Source organism: Vipera berus (genome assembly GCF_964194415.1).
Source record: "Vipera berus genome assembly, chromosome: Z".
In the NCBI taxonomy this organism is placed as follows: Eukaryota; Metazoa; Chordata; class Lepidosauria; order Squamata; family Viperidae; genus Vipera; species Vipera berus.
In genome coordinates this window covers 114,183,197-114,196,734 of record NC_138205.1, presented here as the reverse complement: position 1 = coordinate 114,196,734, position 13,538 = coordinate 114,183,197, and the positions used below count along the sequence as shown (strand labels likewise).

The 13,538-nt window shown below is 36.1% G+C and overlaps 1 protein-coding gene across 5 annotated transcripts in view; it reads left to right on the top strand.

Annotated features, from left to right (window-relative positions):
* Positions 1-2,397, top strand: part of KIF5B (kinesin family member 5B) — a 45,720-nt gene extending 43,323 nt beyond the window's left edge. For all 5 annotated transcript variants that reach the window (XM_081343895.1, XM_081343894.1, XM_081343897.1 and 2 more), the window contains one exon: positions 6-2,397. The gene's annotated coding sequence lies outside the window, so the exon portion shown is untranslated. The remainder of the gene's footprint in view (positions 1-5) is intronic.
* The last annotated feature ends 11,141 nt before the right edge of the window (positions 2,398-13,538 follow it).

Here is a 13,538-nt window from a genome sequence, read left to right as displayed (position 1 = left end):
TCTAGATGGTGAGAAGTACATACAACATGATCAAAATTGGATATTCCGCAATGAGAGTCATTCCTTGAAAATTAGAAAATTATATAAATTTGTACCATCTGTACAGCTCTCCTCATTTTTGGATTTGGCTAATGGAATCCCAGCAAATTAGAATTCTTTTTTCTTTTTTGGAAAATTGACGTATAACTTAAAATGTAGGTCTCATTACATGATCTGTCGTTCACGTCTTAAATTTAGTCTGCACTGTGCCAAGTTGAATGTATGTTAAGCAACATCTTAAAATTTCCTAGTTTAATTTATGTATATTTAATGGTCTTAGGAAGTGTGGAGCTATGTTGAAATAAGTTTTAAACTTTACCACTTTAATTACACTACTTGACTCACTCCTGAATTAGAACAACACTGTACATTAATTTTGCCTATATGGCTGTACATTAATTTTGCCTATGTGGCTGTATAGAGACTAAGACTAAAATTATTTGTACAGTGTGAAATTACTGAGATGTACTTATGACGACTGTTGCCTTTAGGCACTGAACTCTCAAAAACATAGAACTAAGAAAGTGTTTTTGTAAGGCTATGTAACTGTTTAGTTAAATATCTCTTACAGTTAATACTGTGTATAGCAAGTAGTAAATATAGATTGACATGGAAAGATTTGGCAATGACTTTAATTTGTCCTATTCCTGACTATACACAGAATAGCATGATGAGATGAAAACATTCTGCTTCTTCTTGATGAGCCTATCCCTATCCAATCATCAGAGCTGTATAAATTTGGAGGAGAAATCGGGAAATTATTTTACATTATTTTTATTTCTTACTGTAATAAACTTTATTCTATAAGTAAACTATACAGTGCTCTGTAAATGACAGTTTAGAGTAGTCTGCAAACTACAAATTTGATTTAAAACTCGAAAATAAGAATGGATTCATTAATTGTCAGCAAACTAAAAAACAGGAGTAAAGTTAATTATTTAAAAAGACCAGAAATATTAGATGACTATGGAAATTGAGATGAACTTTCAGTGAGATGAACTTTCACTGTAATTAATTTTAAATTTAGATTTCTGTAAATGTATGTTTTCCAAACATCTTGTCAGACAAATTAATTACTCTTCTATTAGTTTTTACAAAAAATCCCAAGCCCTGTTTTTTAAAAACATACCCTATAGAATGGCACTTCAGGAAGTTCAAATAATACCTTTGATAGGAACTTCCTGCATGATAAATTCTAAAGAATTTAGAAGGCTTTCTCATAACAATCATAAGGTTTGTAGGAGTAGAAGAATAAACTACAGCAGTGGAGATGCTAAATAACTGCTTTCCTGGAATGCATTTAATGCTAGTTTTATATCTTGCTACAGTAAGTTCACAAGCACTTGGGGATAAAGGTTTTCTGAAGATTTCTATGACTTAACTTTTTTTACAAATTAAAGTATTTATATTATGATGAAGCTTAAAGATAGAAAAATTAGGCTTTTTCCCAATAACCTCTCATTTGTGATTTTAAAAATTTTTAGAGTCTGGATTTTGTTCTTAATCAGCCAAACTGTTGTTAGTTTTGGAATTGACCTAACACAGTATTGTGTTTAAAATCAACCCTCCAGACATAAGATGAAAAGACCTCTGCAACATAAGATAGGACTTGTACAAAGGGAAATGCATATTTAAGTAATAGTTCTTAGTATTTTCAGTTGCAATAGCCTATGTCACTTTCTCAACAGTAACTATAATGTTCTAATCCCGATTCAGTTTGCACAATTCAAATTTGATTTCTTGGCAGGATATTCAATGAAGCAGGATATTTTCTCATGGTTGTTTATGGTAGTTTCATTCCTGTAAGTAATGTATCACAGGTTTTGGTGCTGATATGGCTGTGTAAATTAAATAAACTGTACCTAGCATGTACCTCAATATGTACATTTTTTATACCTGGAGGGTTTTTTATTTTAATCCAATATGAAGTTTACTAAGAATTGCAACTTAGACTTTCAAAACAACTCCCTTGTTGTGGTATGTTGCATGACAGCACAACTGATGGTTTTGCAAATTTAAAATCTTCAGTCTACATTAGAAATGTTAAATGCATTGAAGTTTCAATTTATGGTCCTTGAGTTTTCTGTTTCTCTAACTCATTTTCTAAAAATGGCTTAGGATAAGAGTTGAGTAACATGGAAGACACTATTTATGGAGATAAACTAAATAATCTCCCTAACATTGCTGATAACAATTATCTCTAATTTAGACATGAAATGAAAGAGTTAGCCTATTGGCACATTGGTTTATTCTCAGTATATTAGGATAAATAAATGATTTGGACAGGATGCCATATAGCTAACTACTTGCATGCTGTAAATGTTTTGTGTCTCAAATAAAGAAAATCTTTGAATTCTAGTGAAATTAATGAGATGTAATTTAATTCTCAAGTAGAATCTCTCATGACATATTAATATGTAGTGTACTAAGGATTCATATTTATTACAACCAATATTCTAAGATTAATTCTGGAAAGAGTCTTCAATAGCAAGCATAAAATTTTCTCCTCACTGCAAAGGGGAATTCGTATTCAACAACACATAATTTTGTATGGATACTTGTAGAATCACTGTGTACAGTAGTGGCCAAAATTGTGGAAACCTTTTGGGAAAAGTTTAAGTAGAAATGCCACCTTTGGTTAGGTTTCAACCAATTTTTCTTCTAATTTCTTTATAACTGTACCCTTGTTCACTTAATAATGCTATTTTACATCACTTTCTGGGCAACCAGTCAACTCTTTGCACCATTACTTTAATTTTATTACGTTTTACAAGCTCACTAAATGAAAGGAAAATAAACCCCAACCAACTTGATAGCGATCACATCACACACTGACAAATGTCCTCCTCTCAGCTTCAATACATGACATCAATAACTTGAATCCTACTGATCTGATTGGCTCATTGCCAAAACAAGATGACACCTGATTGGCTCTCTAAACACTCATGCTCATTGGCTACAATCAGATGAAGGAAAGCTACCTAACATCAACCTAAGCAAGTTGTGCTTCCTTTTTCTGGTTATCTGGCTAACTTCATAGAACACAGTACAGATAATTGAACAAACTATGTTGCATTACATTCTTGATTATCTTTCCATTGATATATAATTTTATGGTACTATTTTTTTTAAAGTGTTATTAGCCATCAAACCTCAAAAATACACTTTTCCCAAAAGATTTCCACAATTTTGGCCACAACTGTAGTCCCAAATAGATATTTTATCTCAGGTGTTTTCTCCCCCAAACCGGCTCAAAGCTGAAAATGCCTCTCTATTTTCCCTAGAAAGTACCCCTTTAGTTCTTGTTCTACAAACTAATGCCATTTTTAACAATTGTGTTTCAATGTACAACTTATAATAATTCCCATTCCTACCAACACTGCTTCCATTACGCAAAAATTAAACATTTATTATCTGGTGAGGTTCCTGATAGCATTGATTAAATCAGGGGTGTCATTTTACCTACCATCCTTCCGAGGTAGGTAAAATGAGGACCCAGATTGTTGGGGGCAATTAGCTGACTTTGTAATAATGCTGCTTGGGGGGGGGCGAAAGCCCTAATAAGCAGGCATATACATAGGATGAAGGCTATTGCTAAGCACATTGATTTGTGCTTAGATTGTAAGCCGCCCTGAGTCTTCGGAGAAGGGGGGGATATAAATGGGATTAAAAAAACAACAACTGCCGGCCCGCAGGCCAGATGCATCATCCAGAAGCCATGCTGACCCCATTGCCAGCAATGGCAAAACTGTCCCGATATGTTGTGCGACATCATGTTATGTCACGAGTTTGACCTGTGGATTAAATGGACAACTTCCAGCTAGCCGAAAGGAATTAAGCTAAAGATATTGGCCACCAGAGGGAGCAGCTATCCCTTTGTTCTAAGTACATCATTTTGAAAAGTTCAAGGTATAGAGAAAATCTTTTGTATCAGTTAATGTTACCTATATTCTGGATCACATGACATAGGAAAGGGAGGGGACTCTGAATGGAAAAGTTGACAACATTTTGACCTGCTGCCCTTTTGCCCCCCTACCTCCAAAAAGAAAAAAAAGATGATTTTTTTCCTTAGCACTCTCATCCTAATATGGTCTGTTTTAAACTTTTCTGCCATTGATTTTCTGCTCAGTTTTCAGATAATCATTCTGGTGACAAAGTTCTGTCTCCCTTTAACTTAATTTTCCCTGCTATTCCATTGTTTTGGAAAAAATAAAAACAAAGCTGGTTCAAAGTATTTTATTAAATAATGTTTAAAAGAATGGTTAAAGAGATGCTTTTACAAAGCAACAAAAGTTATACAAGTCTCAGATAGGGTGACACTGCTCTACACAGACCTCAGTGTGTAATCTGGGACTCACGACTCCTACTTGAGCAAGTGGCAATCGTCACCAGGAGGGCCTTCCTGCAACTGAGTTGTGTACCACTTATGCCCTTTTGTGGACTAACAATCCTTGCTCACAACCACTTCTGCTCTAGTCACCTCCGTCTTGACTACTGCAAGATGATCTACACAGGGCTGCCCTTGAAAGCATCTGGAAGCTCCAATTGGTTCAAAATGCAATAGCCCACATGGTTTTGTTCAGACCCAGAGGTACAAAAGTATCACCTTTCCTGCAGGAGCTGCATTGGCTGCCCATTTGCTTCTGGGTGCAATTCAAGGTGCTGGTTGTCACCTTTAAAGCTGTGGCTTGAGATGAAGGGCTTCTCCATGGTGGGTCACTCCCTTTGGAAATTAAACTGGCCTTCACTTTTTGCAAGGGCCTGAAGACCTGGTTTTGCCAATGGGTCTGGAGAACCCAGATTGAGATGGAGCTCATCAAATGTTGCTAAGGGAGAGGGTTTTTTGCTTTTACTGTTTGCATGTTGGGTTTCTATTTTTTGTATACTGCCCAGTATCATTGAGAGTGAGTAGATGGACACATATATTCTTCAAATACATACATAGCTGCAAACTTCTGATAATCTAGCATAGGTTTATCCTAGTTCAATACTTTAATAAGTGTTGAAAATAAAGATGTGCAATTTTTGGTACTTACAGATTTCATTGCTGACTCTCAGGGAAAAAGAGGCTGGTGAACTAGTTAAGTGAAAGACTTATTAGTCTACCTAACAATATTTTTAAGTATCCTAGGAAGCAGAAGATAATGAAAAATTAGGTATAAATGAAAATACCTCAGTTGCAACTGGTATGGCCAGTTTAAAGAAAATGATGGGGAAATAGCTGGAAATGGCTGAAAAGAACCAAACTTAATTTGAGCATGTTAAAAAATGAAAGAGCAATTATGGAATTGCTTGTTATAAGGAATAGGAATATTTCTTCACATAATTCAAAATACTTCATATCTATCATCACAGGTCATTTTGGTCATAAAAAGTTGTGGTTTTATAAAGACTTGGCTGGTTTCCTCTGTTCTATAAATCACAATTTTAAAACCACAATGGCTGGGTTTACACATACTAAGCCAAAACCAAGCAAACCACATTTTGGCTTACCCATGATATATAAGCCTAGCCAGTTCCTGTTTCTGAGACTCTTTAGTATTAACACTGTTACTGTAACCTTTTCAAGAACATGAAACACCCTGTTATTTCTTATTAATGCTGAGCTTTCCTGTTTCTTTCGACAAAAAAAAAACCTATTGAAATAAACATGTTTTAATGGTTATTAAATAATTATGGAATCCAGTGAAGTATATGAGCTTGCATGATGGCATATTTAACCAGTGCTTGAAGTAAGATTTGTTAAGTCTTCAAACTGGCATATTTCATTTCAGTAACTCATCATTTCCAGTGAATGATGAAAATCCAACGTTCACAAAGATAGTTAAAAGAAAAGTAAGCTACTCAAGGCCTTTTAAAAAATGCTCATATTTGTTGAACTTTCATCCCAGACTTCTAGTTGCCCTTTTTTCAAACTGGCTTTGCTGTTATACCTAGGGATAAACCTATCAGGTCATTTCATTCATGATTCTTGTTTGAATAGTGAAATAATCCAAATCTTGATACAGTTGGTGGAATATCTTTGGGTTGCTTTTTTTTTAAAAAAATGTTGATTTTTCATGGTGAGAAACTGGTTCAAAGGATATAAGAGAAAAAAAAAATAAGAAATTGAGAGTGAGAAACAAGCAAATACCTTCTGTAGTTCCCACATCTTGTTGATAAAGAATAGCCTTGGGTTGGAAGCAATGGAAAGAGATAAGCCAAAAGCTTTGGTCTCTCTGAAACTTACAGGGTGTTTCTGCTTCTTCTCTTCCTAACAGCTGCCTGCTAGAATTGGCAGCCAAAGATGGGAGGAACCTGGTAAAGAAAGCTTTTTAGCATTGCTGAAGATTAGCTAATATGCTTGAGTTTAATAGTATCTAGCATGTTTTATTGATTATAGTCTGTTCTAGCAGATCTTTGTAACTGTAAAACAGGATTTTTTTAATGAAAGAAGTATCTTTAGGGAAAGTAAACTAAAGAGGTGCAGGCTACTAAATGATTGAAGAAGTACAATACATTTCTTTCATGTCCAGCTTTCCTAATTGGACATGATTAATAATGAATTGGAACAACACACTGAGCCTTACACATTTTTAAATTGCCTGTGAAACAGCTTCACTTATGATGAATCCTTAGATTGTATTAGGCTCAAATTCCCTTTCCCCATCCTAGGGCACTCATGTTTCTGCTTGTCATACAGCTGTTGATCAAACAGCTGTGAAAAGGGGTTTTGTCTGTCACAACAGGGCTGAGAGAAACATTACTACTGCCTGATATATAATTTGAGGATCCCTAATTTGCCAATCTTAGCTTAGCCAATCTTAGCTTAGAAAACATATACTGTATGGTCTCTGATGATCACTGTTTGAATGGTATGTTCTTTGAAATAAATTATTCACCTGTTTAAAAGTCCATTAACTCATCAATCATAGAACAAAACCTAAAATCAAATACTGATTGCTAATCTTGGTATATTGAATAATATCCTGGTTCTGTTAATTGCTAATGTTTTCTATTACAATGACAGAATCTTATTTAGGCAAATAAAATGATACATTCTTTTTAAATAGTGTACCAAAAATCTAACTGGTTCTCCAAAGCAGTGCTGATCCAATACATGAAATTTGGTAGCTATATTGGAGTAAAACACATATAATATTTTCTTTTTTATTCATTTTCTCTGTGAAATAAATATGTTCTTTCCCATTTATCACAGTTTCAAATTGTAAAACTCTTTGCCAAGAAAACTGTTGTAATTTGTAAGACCCACACATATTTGTACTATACAGTAGTCCTCAATTGAGCCTAAAATTTATGTTGCTAAGCAAGCCAGTTGTTAAATGAGTTTTGCCCCATTTTATGACCTTTCTTGCCACAGCAAGTAAGTGAACCACTTTACTTGTTAACTTAGTAAGATGGTTATTAAGTGAATTTTGATTTCCCATTGACTGTGCTTGTGAGAAAGTGACAAAAAAATGATCACGTGAGCTGGGGCCCTGCAATCATCATAAATATGAACCAGTTACTAAAGCGTCCAAATGTTGATCATATGACCATGGGGATACTGCAAAAGGTAAGGGTAAATGTAAAAGACGGTCATAAATACTTTTTTTCTGTTACTTCAGGATGCTATTTAAATACTGAGATGTCTCACATCCTTCTGTGTGACTCAGTAGGCATCTTTGTAGTCCACTCTTTTATCCAAAGGTTGCATTCTAGGTCTATCAGGAAACATGACATTTTGCTGCTTGCTTGCTTTCATAACCTGTATTTGGCTATTGTATTGAGAGCTAGTAGTACTATTTAAATAAGGGACGCGGTGGCTCAGTGGGTTAGGACGCTGAGCTTGTCGATCAGAAGGTCGGCAGTTTGGTGGGTCGAATCCCGAGTGCCGCGTAACAGAGTGAGCGCCTGTTACTCGTCCCAGCTTCTGCCCACCTAGCAGTTCGAAAGCACGTAAAAATGCAAGTAGAAAAATAGGGACCACTCCGGTGGGAAGGTAACAGCGTTCCGTGCGCCTTTGGCGTCTAGTCATGCCGGCCACATGACCACGGAGACGTCCTCGGACAAACGCTGGCTCTTCGGCTATGAAACGGAGATGAGCACCGGCCCCTAGAGTCGGAAACGACTAGCACGCATGTGCGGGGGAACCTTTACCTTTACCTTTACTAGTACTATTTAAAATGTCAGTATTGGCTTCTTTACATTTTTGAGATTGATAACAGAATAACAGAGTTGGAAGGGACCTTGGAGGTCTTCTAGTCAAACCCCTGCTCAAGCAGGAAACCCTATACAATTTCAGACAAATGATTGTTCAGTCTCTTCTCAAAAATCTCCAGTGATAGAGAACCCAAAACTTCTGAAGGCAAAGCTGTTCCACTGGTTAATTGTTCTAACTATCAGGAGATTTTTACTTTTTAGGTTGGTTCTTTTCTTGGTTAGTTTCCGTTCATTGCTTCTTCTTTTTTCCTTCAGGTGGTTTGGAGAATAGGTTAACCCCCTTTGTGGCATATTTTCTTAGATATTGGAACATTGATATCATGTCACCGCTAGCCCTTCTTTTCATTAAACTAGACATACCCAATTCCTGCAGATGTTCTTCATATGTCTTAGCCTCCAGTACCCTAATCATCTTTGTTGCTCTTCTCTGCACTTTTTCTAAAGTCTCAACATCTTTTCTACATCACGGCAACCAAAACTGGGTGCAGTATTCCAAATGTGGCCTTACCAAGGCATTATAAAGTGGTATTAACACTTCAAGTGATCTTGATTCTATCCCTCTGTAAATGCAGCCTAAGACAGATCTAGGACAACATGCCATGGCCAACTTGCCATGGCCAATCGCTGCAGGACAACTCGCCATAGGACAATTCATGACTGTATTTATCATTTCATTGTTATTTTTATTATTGGTGACCACATTTTCATCATAATTATTGTAACTATTGCATTTCAGGGTTGCCTTTCTTTATTTTATTATTATTTCCATGGTTTTGTTGAAATTAATTTGACTTTTGTATTTGTTGAATTGTCCTGCAATGAGTTTCTCCATGGCAAGTAAGTCACGGCTAGTAGCCATGGCAAGTTGTCCTATTCTGCCTAGTCTTTAATTCACAGAACTCCCATGAGAACTTAGACCATCACTAACTAAAGATTTACAAAGGATGCAAAAAAAGATGGTAGATAATTAGAGTATGTAAGCTAGTGCTAATTTTAAAAATAAGAATAGAAATATACAATCTTGTTTCAAATAAGAGCTGTTAGGGAGTAGAGATATCAACTTGATCTCTCACTTCTAAGAATGATTGCAACACATTTATCACATTACTAAGACATTATTAAAGTTATGTTGCATACAGATAGGGCCACATTTATTCTTTTCCTCTGCATGATGGGTATATTCAATAACTCACTTTCCAGAAAAGCTAATATCATTTAAAAGTATCCAATTAATTTCAGATCGTCTTCTTTGGCACATTCTTATGTATGTATGCCTATGTACTATGTATGATGGAGCAAAAGAGCCACTGTTCCCCACTGCTTTTCAAGGCCAATCCTGCTGGCTATCTCTTGTCTGGCTTCACCGCTTAGAGGGAATAAACACAATGGAATACATCAGAACAGCCACTCAGGCGTGCTAATCTCTGTGTCAGGTCATTGAATGGGAAAACAAGGCAACCATTGTATCTCTAGGGGACAAGAGAAACCTACAGATATGTAGAGAATAAAGATAAAAACCAAATCGTACCCACTTGAGAGAGAAGGCAGAAAAGAAAATAACATGTGCTTTCTAGTGTTTTGTCTTTTATCACTGTAAAGCTAAGTAAATAATTCTGTTCCCACAAAGCCTTTTGCAAAAGTGTTTACCTGTCACACGAATTGTCTTTTGTCACTATTTTGACATGTAGACTAATTCCCACCATTATGAGATAAATAATTGTCATTGCTTCAGTATTACACCAGGCATTATTTGCGAAATTTAATGGTGGCATTTCCAGAATAAGGTATTATTCCATTACACCATCCTGAGGATGAGTAGAAACAAATCTAACAAGCAAATATAAAAACCACACATAGTTAGAATAGTTGTCCTTGGATTTGACTCCAAGAATTAAGTAAAATATAATATGGTTTGCATTCTAAGAGAATGACTGGCCCAATGAAATTTTTTACAAGTAATTGACATTTTTGATATTTTGAGATAAGACTTAATCCACCTACTTCCTGTGCATCTTACTCCCTTCCTTGCCAACTTTTAAAATTTTAAGTTAATTTTAAAATTAATATTTTAATAGTTTAATGTTTTATCTTATTGCTTTTTCTCAGTTGTAAGCTATCTCTCTAGGAGAGATGGATTTAATTTAAATTTAATAAACAAACAAATAAAATAGTAAACTACCTGGGTTTTCAACAATGGAAAGGGAGACAAATTCCTTAGCTGGTTGATAATGTTATCATGCCCAAAATATGCAAGATTCTCTACAGAAGATAATTTGGAGTGATATCTTTGTTTGGAAATAGACCCAAGTGACTAAAACATGTAACTTTCATTAATTCAGCAACATACTTATTAATTTGCTGAAGTAGAGATTAAGTGCTTAAAATACTGCTGAAACCAAAATGCCCTTTGCTGCCATTTAAAATCAGTTTAAGCTGTCAACTCCTGAGGAGCACATGTCCATAGGATATGGTGAGAAAAGTCAAATGTTGACCATAAATTGCAATTGGAGAGCTGCCTGTTTTTTAATGTGCAAAAGCACATTGTGGTCATCATCTTGACTTTTTTGATCACAGCCTGCAGACACCCTTGCTTGCATATAGCTATATATCAGAGTTCATTTATTAAAATGTATATGCTGCCCATCTCACTATGAGATGCGTTTGGCCAGCTTACAGCAGTGATCCCCAGCTTTCTGGCTCCACAGACCAGCAGGGGTCGCGGTGGCAGTGACGGGATGTTTTCACAGACACAAATGGAGCTTCATGCACTTACCTGTCACTTGCACAGGTTGGTTCCCAGTGGGCCATGGACCAGTACTAGTCTGCGGATTGGGGGTGGGGACCCATGGCTTACAATATTGTAAAAGTGAAAGTACAGAACATTAAAACATTAAAAGAGGGAGTCAAAAAATTAACCGGTTTCTAGGAATCCACACGATCTGCTTCATAATATCCCTGGACACAGTGCATCATTTACCTGTCACTTTCCTTTCAATAGGTAGGCTTGTAAGGTGGCTTTGTTTTTATTCTTTGAAAATTGCTCCCAAATACCCCACATTTGGAAGTGTCCTAAGACTCTTGAGATTTTTCCAGTCTCATTCAAAATCTCACATGGAATCATGTTGAGAGATTTCACACGAGATCTTGTCTGCTTTACATTGATTGACTTTGTGAAAGTCCCAAGTGCCGCTTTGCTGACCCCTGCAATATGCAGAGTAAAATAGTTAATTCAAAACACACAGTAGACTGTGAGATGGAGTAGAATAAGTACCACACTTTTTCTGTTTGTTAACAGAGCAGTCCTAAAATAATCCTGAAATTGTCAAGTCTCCTCCAAGTCAAGTTCAACTGTTAGTGACAGTACTTATCTTGGAAACAATATGGCAACATTACCTTTTTATATATTTTTGCTATCTAGCCTATAGCCCTGATATTTTCTAGGTGTCTCCAATCATATACTAATCATGTGCAAGACTGTGGTGGCTCACAAATCATGACTAGAGGTGTCCATCTAATTAGGCAAGACCTTGCATAGTTATCATATGTCAACATCAAAAACAGGTACAGGATTATTCTAATCTGACTTTTTTTTTTGCTCCAATTCCCAGCACGTTTTTCATCTCTAGTCCCAAAATTATTGTCTTTGTTTACCATTTTCCAAGTACAGTAGACCTTCCTCCAAAATATTTTTATGTTTACATTGGAAGTCTTTTGTATCTCCGGCCATGGTGTCCTTCTGAACTGCTTGGGAAAGATTGAGATAGGAGGCATAATTCCTAGTTCTTTGGCAAGCATGGTCCAGTTGTAATGGTAGTGGTAGAGAAGTTGTCCCGGAGCTACTTTCTCGTGAGGTGATTCAGCCTTTGGTCCTCTTTCCCTATCATTAACCTTTATCCCTATCATTAATCTTTAGCTACTGGGAAAGGTAGATTCAGACTGCTATACCATAATTATGATGACAATGTACAAATTCCCACCATCACTCTATGTGTTGGAGATTCTATTAATGTCTTGTCATGGCGGGTGCAGGCTGTAATGTCTGGATGGGCAAAACAGGTTAAAGTTGAATATAAGCATGATGGAATTGCTCTTTGTGCTGGGGGCCTCACTTTTGACTCTGATGCTGCCTCTTAACAAGGCTTCATTAAAATTGAAGGAGAAGGTTTGCCCCTTGTGGGGCTTCCTGAATATGATGATCCTACTGTCTTTTGTAGGTAGAAGTTGATAGGTGGAGGTTATGGTCAGAGTGGCCTTTGCCCACGTGTGCTGGTGGGACAACTACAGCCTATCTGAATTGGGAAAATCTTTGTCATGATCACAGATGCTCACATCACTACTTGGTTGAACTACTGCAAGGCACACTGCTTGAGCCTGCCTTTAAAGAGTAGGAGGTGCAATGAGTGCACAATGCAGCAACCCATTTATTAGCTGCATATATCACAAGAAGCACATTACAATTGTGCTGTGAATCCTATGCTGGCTTTCCACAGATTTATTGGTACAATTCCAAGTGTTAGTTTTGACCTGCAAAACATTATGTGGCTTGGCATCTAGATATTTTCAGAACTGCATTCTATAATCAAAATTGATCTAGCCAATTCAATTATCCCAGGAAGAGTTATTGCTAGTACCCACATCTGTAAAGCAGCATCATTTCTTTGAAACAGTTTTCCAGTAGAGATCAGATCTGTAATTTCTTTTCAGAAGATGCAAAGGACAAAGAACAAAGGATTTATCTTTTTTCATCTTAGATTGTATGTTGTTAGTAGATATTTAGGGGTTTGTCGTTGTTAAGGGTTTGCTATCTATTTATTTTGCTTACTGCTTTTCTTATTTTCCCTTAGTGTGCATGATTTATTTTTTTCTAGATGTTTTAATATTATGCATCTCATTATTCCACAAAACCACTAGAACCCTAGTAGAAACTTGCAATATACTAGTGTCATGAATCAATCAATTAGTCCATCAATCAATCTGCCAATAGGAGTTTGGCAAAATACAACCCCTGATCACATTAGCAACCAATGGTCATGAAACTTGCCAGGTTATATATATAGCAAAGAATGCATTGAGATAAGGTTAAAAACTCATACTGAAAAACTATATGTAACTTTAATCTGTTCCAAGATTGTTCTGAAGATGAGATTGCTAAGGCATAGAATTGCTATGGATAGGACCAAGTGAAGAAAGATTCTCTGCCGAAATAGGATTTGAAATCAGCTGAGTTTCAGCTTTTGAAAAAATGACCAAAAATAATGTGCAAACTTTACATTCAGTAGGTGTTGCACAAGGTTATT